This window comes from Pseudophryne corroboree, unplaced genomic scaffold, assembly GCF_028390025.1.
Source record: "Pseudophryne corroboree isolate aPseCor3 unplaced genomic scaffold, aPseCor3.hap2 scaffold_364, whole genome shotgun sequence".
Lineage (NCBI taxonomy): Eukaryota > Metazoa > Chordata > Amphibia > Anura > Myobatrachidae > Pseudophryne > Pseudophryne corroboree.
This window is the reverse complement of record NW_026970017.1, coordinates 20,893-30,654: the sequence shown is the minus strand read 5'-3', so window position 1 is coordinate 30,654 and position 9,762 is coordinate 20,893.

Here is a 9,762-nt window from a genome sequence, read left to right as displayed (position 1 = left end):
GCAGCCCACTATCTCCCTATCACCCCTGCCTGAGTCACACACTTTCCCTGTCACCCCTGCCTCAGTTACCCACTATCTCCCAGTCACCGCTGCCTCAGTCAACCACTATATCTGCGATCCCTGCCTCAGTCACCCACTATACCAGTCACCCCTGCTTTAGTCACCCACTGTCACCCTATCACCCCTGCTTCAGTCACCCACTATCCCTGTCAACCCTGCCTCAGTCACCCACTATCTCCCAGTCACCCCTGCCTCAGTCAGCCACTATCCCTGTCACCCCTGCCTCAGTCTCTTACTGTCCCTGTCACCCCTGCCACAGTCATCCACTATCTCCCTATCACCCCTGCCTTAGTCATTTATTATACCTGTCACCCACTTTCTTCCCATACTTACCCAACCCCTTCCTATCACCCCTCCCTCAGTAACCCACTATCTCCCTGTCACCCACTATCTCCCAGTCACCCCGGCCTCAGTCACCCACTATCTCCCACTCATACATGCTTCAGTCACCCACTATCTCCCAGTCATCCCTGCCTCAGTCACCTACTGACACCAGTGCTGACATTTCTGCTGCGGCCTCTCCACTCTCCAGCGTGAACGTCCTGACGACTGAGGAAATCCGCTTCCTAGTTGAGGACTCCGGGAATGAACACTGCCGATATTGCTGTCAGATGACTTTCTACCCAACGGAGGATTTTTGATACTTCCAGCTTTGCCATGCAGTTTCGAGTGCCGCCTTGATGATTTGTGTACACTACCGTGGTGGCGTTGTCAGATTGTACTTGAACAGGCCTGTTCTGTACTAGAGGCAGGGCCAGTGTCAATTAATTGAACACTGCCTGCAATTCCAGAATGTATATCAGGAGGAGAGATTCCTCCCTGGTCCACCGACCCTGGAGAAAGTGTTGCTCCAACACCATGGCCCAGCCCAAAAGACTGGCATCCATTGTCAGGAGGACACAGTTGGAGATCCAGAAGGGATGGCCCCTGCTCAACTGTTGGTCCTGTAGCCACCAGCTCAGTGTCAGACGAACCTCCGGAGTCAAGGAGATCATTTGAGACATCATCCGATGAGGCAGGCCGTCCCACTTGGAGAGGATTAACCTCTGCAGAGGGCGGTAATGAAATTGAGCGTACTCTACCATATCGAAAGCCGACACCATGAGGTCTAGTACTTCGCTGTGTGTATCAACACTCTTGGGCGAGAGAGGACGATACTGTCCTGAATTTTCAGGACTTTCTCTGGAGACAGAAACAATTGTTGGCTGTGTGTGTCCAGCAGTGCCCCTAGGTGCACAATGTTCCGAGCAGGGACCAGCGAGGACTTTTTTCAGTTGATGAGCCACCCGTGGACTTTTAGGAATTGGACTGCCAGTTCCAGATAACTGTGGAGAACCTCTTGGGAGTTCACCAGGATCAGCAAGTCGTCCAGATTTGGCAGGATCCTGATTCTCTGATGGTGAAGGGTCGTCATCACGGCCATGACCTTGGTGAATATCCGAGGTGCCGTGGCCAAACCAGAAGGCAGGACTTGAAATCCAAAAACAAACCAGGCACAACACTGCTTAGCTTCCATCATCAGATGAGATTGGACCAGTGGCGTAACTACTGCCTCCGCAGTCCTCGCGGTGGCTTGGGGGCGAGGGGCTGCGGGTGCGCCACTGATTTACAACAGACTGACATGCGGACGAGCGTCCGCATGTCAGTCTGCAGTCTCCTTCCCTCCGCCGCTTTTTGGAGGGACACGGAGGGCACACAGCGCGCCTCCCTGTGTCCCTCCTGCTGCATCATCTCCGGTGGCCGCGGGTCTAATAGGGGGAAGTGCCGTCCGTGAGCTCTGATTGGCTCACGAACCGGCACTTCCCCCTATTAGACCCGCGGCCGCCGGAGATGATGCAGCAGGAGGGACACAGGAGAGACGAGCTGTGCCCTCCGTGTCCCTCCAAAAAGCGACGGCGGGGGGGGGGGTAAATATCTGTCACTGGGGGCATATATGGCATGGGGGGGGAGGGAGGAATATCTGGCACTGGGGCATTTCTGGCACTGGGGGGAATATCTGGCACTGGGGGCATATCTGGCACTGGGGGGGATATCTGGCACTGGGGCATATATGGCACTGGGGGGGAATATCTGGCACTGGGGGCATATATGGCACTGGGGGGGGTATCTGGCACTGGGGGCATATATGGCACGGGGGGCATATATGGCACTGGGGGGAATATCTGGCACTGGGGGCATATATGGCACTGGGGGGGAATATCTGGCACTGGGGGCATATGTGTACCTGGCACATGGGGGGGACTATATTTGGCACTAAGGCATGTAAGTACCTGGCACCGTGGGGGAATATCTGGCACTGGGGACATATGTGGCACTGGGAGCACAGCCCTAGCAACAAGGACTACCTCCTAGCAACGAGCATGACACCCAGTGCATGAAACATCTGGCAACGAGCATGACACCCAGTGCATGAAACACCTGGCAACGAGCATGACACCCAGTGCATGAAACCCCTGGCAACGAGCATGACACCCTGAGCATGAAAACCCCTGGCACCGTGCATGGAACCAAGAGCATGAAACCCCTGGCAACGAGCATGACACCCAGTGCATGAAACCCCTGACAACGAGCAGGTAATTGAAAAGTAATTAGAAGCCTTACTGTAGGACTTAATGTGTAATGGGCATTACGGTGTGTGGCATAATGTATCACGGACATTGCGGTGTGTGTCATAATGTGTCGCAGGCATTACGGTGTATGGTATACTATATCGCGGGCATTGTGATATGTGGTATAATGTCTCAGGGTCATTGCAGTGTGTGGCATAATGTATCACGGACATTGCGGTGTGTGTCATAATGTGTCAGGCATTACGGTGTGTGGTATACTATATCACGGGCATTGTGGTATGTGGTATAATGTCTCAGGGTCATTGCAGTGTGGCATAATACATAACGGGCATTGCGATGTGTGGCATAGGGTATAACGGGCAGGGCATTGCGGTATGTGTCACAGGCATTACGGTGTATGGTATACTATATCACGGGCATTGTGGTATAATGTCTCAAGGTCATTGCAGTGTGTGGCATAATGTGTCACAGGCATTGTATGTGCTATAATGTATCGGGCATTGCAGTGTGTGGCATAATGTATCACGGACATTGCGGTGTGTGTCATAATGTGTCACAGACATTGTATGTGCTATAATGTATCAGGGGCATTGCAGTGTGTAGCATAATGTATAACGGGCATTGCGATTCCTGTCATAATGTGTCACAGGCATTACGGTGTGTGGCATAATGTGTCACAGACATTACGGTGTGTGGCATAATGTGTCGGGGGCATTACAGTGTGTGCATATTGTGTTGTGCATTATTGTGTGCGGCATAATGTCTAAGGGCCATTGCAGTATGTGGCATAATGTATACTGGGCATTACTATAAGGAGGAAAAATGACAAATAATGTAAGGGGCATGAATCAGGATTATTTTTCTTTCCTGTGGTGGCCAACGTATGGGCGTGCAGGTTGCAAAACTGGGGTATAAGGTAGTCTTTTCCTGCAATGCCACGCCCCTTTATGCGAAACCACGCCCACTCCAACAAAACCACGCCCCTTTTTTGACGTGCGCGCCTTGGGCGGGCGCATATTTATCCCTTTCTTGCTCCCAATTATGGAGCATGAAGGGGGGGGGGGCGCCGAAGAATTTTTTGGCTTGGGGGAGAAAAATTTCTAGTTACGCCACTGGATTGGACATATCCAGTGTGATGCGGCTGTAGATGATTTTTGCTGTTTCTAACTTCTACATCAATGAATAAGTTTCAAAATAGAATGCATCAAGAGAACGGTGTTGGTAGTATAAAACTACCTACAGCACCTGGTATTCCCAGGTGGTCTCACATCCAAGAACAAACCAGGCCTAAGATCAGGTGATATTGGGCATATACAGTGTGGTGTGGCTGTAGATGAGTTTAGTGGTTTCTGTTAGAGTTCTTCTACTTCTAACTACTCGTACATAAATGAATAAGCGGACGATTTATTAAACCTGGTGAAATGATAATTTGCATGGTGATAAAGTACCAGCCAATCAGCTCCTAATTGCCATGTCACAGGCTGGGTTTGAAAAATGACAGTTAGGAGCTGACTGGCTGGTACTTTATCACCTTGCACTTTATCAGTTCACCAGGCTTAATAGATCTGCCCCAATGTTTCAAAATGGAATGCATCAAGAGAACGGTGTTGGTATTGTAAAAATACACACAGCTCCTGGTATTTCCTGGTGGTCTCCCATCCAAGTACTAAAACCAGGACCAACACTGCTCAGCTTCCATGATCAGGAGAGATTGGGCAAATCCAGTGTGCTGTGGCTGTAGATGAGCTCGTGGTTTCTGTTAGAGCTCTTCTACTTCTAACTTCTGGTACATAAAAGAATATGTGTAAAAATTAAATGTACAGTACCAAGAAAAGGGTGTTGGTAGTTTAAAAACACCTAAAGAATCTGATAATACATGGATGGGAGACTGCTTGGTAGTAACAAAGTCCAATACTGCTTTGCTTCAAAGATCAAATGAGATTGGGCATATCCAGTGTGGTGTGGCTTTAGATAAGCTTTGTGGTTTCTGTTAGAGCTCTTCTACTTCTAACTACTGGTACATTAATGAATATGTATAAGGTTGTAGTTTATCCAATATCCCTTTACTACCTTACCTCCCCCCCCTCCCCTCCCCTCCCCTCCTTATAGCTTCCTTTGTTCTCTCCTCCTCGTGTGTGCGTTATTTGTTTTCTCATACGTCCTAGAGGATGCTGGGATCACATTAAGAACCATGGGGTATAGACGGGATCCGCAGGAGACATGGGCACTTTAAGACTTTCAAAGGGTGTGAACTGTCTCCTCCCTCTATGCCCCTCCTCCATACTCCAGTTTTAGAATTGTGCCCAGTGAGACTGGATGCACTACAGGGGAGCTCTACTGAGTTTCTCTGAAAAGACTTATGTTAGTTTTTCTTATTTTCAGGGAGGCTGCTGGCAACAGTCTCCCTGCTTCGTGGAACTTAGGGGAGAGAAGTATGACCAACTTCTAGTGAGTTCAATGGCTCTGCTTCTGGCTGACAGGACACCATTAGCTCCTGAGGGTGCTGATCGCTGGGTACGCCTAGATGCCCACTCCCGTAGCCTGCCATCACCCCCTTACAGAGCCAGAAGTCAGAAGACAGGCGAGTAGCAGAAGAACAGAAGACTTCTTCTCCAGTGACGGCATTCTGAGGTACCACGCAGCGAGCGGAATGCTGTGCGCCATGCTTCCACACAAACACAGGCACTGCAGGGTGCACTGCAGGCGACGTCAGATGCCAATTTGGGTCGACATAGGAATCAGTATCCGAGTCAGTATCAGTGTGTAGTAACATTTTTGCGGGCCTGAGGGAAAAGAAGCATAGCCATGAACATCACATCTATTCTCTACGTCTGTGTCTGGGACACAGATTTATCCAACCTCACTCTGATATTATTGAAACTTTCACCCAGTCAGTTATTGGTGGTGCCAACAGGGCCACCATCATATGTCTGCATTCCTAATATAGTTTCCTCTTGGGAAAAACATTCAGCCACCGACATGTTGACACACATGTACCAAGTACCCACAGACACATCGGCTTATGGGGGATAGACCTACAGTAAATCTGTCAGAGGGACAGAGAGGATTTTTCAGCTCACAACCCAGCGCCAAAAGTACACAGTCTGGGAAATAATAAACTCTATAGTGATAGACTTGTAACGCTCTATAGATGTGCTGGTGAGGTGAGGAAGAAGCCCCGCCGCTGTAATGGCACGCTTCTGTCCCGCTCAGAAACAAATAATTAATTACGCTGGCGGGGTAAGGACAGTGCCCAGGCACTAATGTCCACTTTTGCCAGCCTTTTGTGAGGAATTTATGCTGCCCAGGGTGCCCCCCCCCCACCCACCCACACTGATGGGGGTGTATAAAGCGATCTAGGGGTCAGCCAAGCGCAACCCCACAAAGGCCGCCATGCCCTGCGTGACCATTTTCTCTTTTCATATGCAGACGAGGGTTGCAGCCAACTATGCCCATTGCTTGGATGACATCACCGTATGCAAATCCGTCTGCTGCAGACCTTTCCCCAGGAATGCTTGTACTAGTTGTTGCATATGGTTTGATGTTTGAGGGTGCTTCAGTATTAGGCAGCCTTCCGCCCTCTCATGTTCATCTGAAAATATGTGGTCTCCCTGCAGTTCCCTTGTGCTTCCTCAGTTGAATCTCCTTAACTTGACGGGTGTGTGCCCGAGCAGCCGCCCTCCACAGCCCTATCCCAGCACATGCTTTTCTTGCGTATGAGATCTCTTGATCATGAAGATAGTTCTCACAGGGTGAGGTTCATCCATTACATTTTAAAGTAGGAAGGTACAAATTACATATTCAAATTACATATATGTGCTGGATTCAAATGTTTTCCCCCCTTCCTTTCTCAATTGTGCCCATCAGCAGCTATTCTAATGTTGCTGCCAATGGGTGTGACACATTCATTTCTTCTGTGGGGTACACTGGACTCCACAAGGATTCACATTGGGGTGTAGAGTAGGATCTTGATCTGAGGCACCAACAGGCTCAAAGCTTTTGACTGTTCCCAAGATGCTCAGCGCCCCTTCCTCTATAACCTCGCTTCCATGAACAGGGAGCTCAGTTTGTAGTTGGTGCCTTCAGTAGCAGTCCACTTAAGAGGGGGCTGCCTCAGGCAGCCTATTCTTAGCTATTAATTTTGACAAGAAAAGAAGAACTTTTTTTTATAAGAATCTACAAGGGCTGCAGCAGGCTAGGTCTAATAGACATCTTTACTGCAGCTCCATCACTCCCAGCGGCGCAGTATACTCCCGCGCCCTGGTTGCTGGGTCACTGCAGCGGAGGCTCCGGTTTCTTCCTAAGGTAAGTCACACACACACCGCCCTCCGGGATCACGAGGCCGCTGATGAAAGGGAGGTAAGGGACTTCTGTGCCCACACTATACCGTGATCCAGCGTGGCTGTAGGGGGCGGGCCATGTGCGCACTGGCGTGGACACTGATTACTGGGCAGCTGCTCCACTAGCCACCAGGGACAGTTAAGGAGCACAGCTCTGGGGGGTTTTCTCTTATATTAACCCCATTTTGTACTACCCGCAGTGCATTGTGATAGGTAATAGAGCCTGATTCAGGTTGGATTGCAATCGCAATAAGCAGTCCAACTGCAAAAATTGCTAAGAGCATACGCATGCGCCTGCATTTTCTGCGGCACCCCGCAGTTAATGCGATCGCCTCTGACTGTCAATCGGTGCTGGGGGGGGGGGGGGGGTCAGCAACACTCCATTTCCAAGTCGGAGATGGAGCGGTGCGTGGGCAGGGCTTCAAAATGGGGTCGGCAACGGAGAAACAGGAGGCGTGGTCAGAGCGGTTGTATGACATCACATGCAGCAGCTGCGATCACAAAAATGGTGGCGGCTTCCTGCGCACACATACAGTCTGCACCAACAGGAGGCTAACCCATTTTTTATGATCACGCTAAACTGCTCTGCGACTGCAATTTCAGCGTGGTCAAGAAGGGAGGCGGCATGCTGGGTGGCCCCAGCATGCGAACCAAAGGATTGCAAATTCTGTTACTTAGCAGAATTTGCAATCCTTACTGAATTAGGCCCATTGATTACAAAATTTATTTGTAAATATTTGAAGTTTTTCTTCAGGGACTAACACAAAAGATGCTTGGGGCTACTAACACATGGGTAAGCCACGTAAAGCTTCCCATGGGTCAGTGGCATCACAACGGGGTTGCGGCCCACACCCGAGTGTCACCCGCCAAGGGGGGTGACACCAAAGTGCCGGCTCCTCTTCAGTGACAGAATATGGGTGTTTCACTGTGACATTACGTGCAACACCCAGTTTCTGTCACTGTGCAGGAGCCAGCACCACTCACACACTAGTCCCCGGGTGCAGCACTCAACCCCCGGGATACCCGGAGCAACAAAATGGAGATTCAGGCGAACAGGCCACACCCCTACCTATGAGACCATGCCTCCATTTTACCATTGCGCTGCTTATCTGCGCGCACTGCATTACAATCTCCCTCGCTGCCTCTCTGGGTGTCACCAATGATAGTGACACCTTTGCCATGCTTGTAGCAGCTGGTCCTAAGATCTACGCCTCCAGCCCTGAGTGTTTGCCCTTGTGACTTGTTGATCATCATAGCGAAGCAGATTCTTACAGAAAACTGCAGGGGCTTAGATTGAAAAGAAAAACATTGACGAACCCATCATTTCAGCAACAGGGTCTGCCACACGGCTGACTGAAATGACTGGTTGGTTTGGACCCCCACCAAAAAAGAAGCAATCAATCTCTCCTTGCACAAACTGGCTCTACAGAGGCAAGATGTCCACCTCATCATCCTCCGATTCCTCACCCCTTTCACTGTGTACATCGCCCTCCTCACAGATTATTAATTCGTCCCCACTGGAATCCACCATCTCAGATCCCTGTGTAATTTCTGGAGGCAATTGCTGGTGAATGTCTCCACGGAGGAATTGATTATAATTCATTTTGATGATCATCATCTTCTCCACATTTTCTGGAAGTAACCTCGTACGCCGATTGCTGACAAGGTGAGCGGCTGCACTAAACACTCTTTTGGAGTACACACTGGAGGGAGGGCAACTTAGGTAGAATAAAGCCAGTTTGTGCAAGGGCCTCCAAATTGCCTCTTTTTCCTGCCAGTATACATACGGACTGTCTGACGTGCCTACCTGGATGCGGTCACTCATATAATCCTCCACCATTCTTTCAAAGGTGACAGAATCATATGCAGTGACAGTAGACGACATGTCAGTAATCGTTGCCAGGTCCTTCAGTCCGGACCAGATGTCAGCACTCACTCCAGACTGCCCTGCATCACCGCCAGCGGGTGGGCTCGGAATTCTTAGCCTTTTCCTCGCACCCCCAGATGCAGGAGAATGTGAAGGAGGAGCTGTTGACGGGTCACGTTCCGCTTGACTTGACAATTTTCTCACCAGCAGGTCTTTGAACCTCTGCAGACTTGTGTCTGCTGGAAAGAGAGATACAATGTAGGTTTTAAATCTAGGATCGAGCACGGTGGCCAAAATTTATTGCTCTGATTTCAACAGATTGAATCCTGGTTAAGCGAATTAAGGGCTCCATCCACAAGTCCCACATGCCTAGCGGAATCGCTCTGTTTTAGCTCCTCCTTCAATGTCTCCAGCTTCTTCTGCAAAAGCCTCATGAGGGGAATGACCTGACTCAGGCTGGCTAGGAAGGATGTAACGTTAAAACATTACACCGTATATGGCGAAATTATGTTTCTTGGTGTGAGGCCAGGAATGCTCCTACGGAAGAATTCCATCTGGGCCGTTTCCTTCACTTCCTACAAACTGGAGTGAATTTGGGCCTAAAATTAGGCTCTATTAAGGTCCAGATTTCGGCCTTATCCATTTTCTTTCAAAAAGAATTGGCTTCTCTTCCAGAAGTTCAGACTTTTGTAAAAGGAGTGCTGCATATTCAGCCTCCTTTTGTGCCTCCGGTGGCACCTTGGGACCTTAACGTGGTGTTAAGTTTTCTAAAATTACACTGGTTTGAACCACTTAAAACAGTGGAGTTAAAATATCTCACATGGAAGGTGGTCATGTTATTAGCCTTGGCTTCGGCTAGGCGAGTGTCGGAATTAGCGGCTTTGTCACATAAAAGCCCATATTTGGTATTCCATGTGGATAGAGC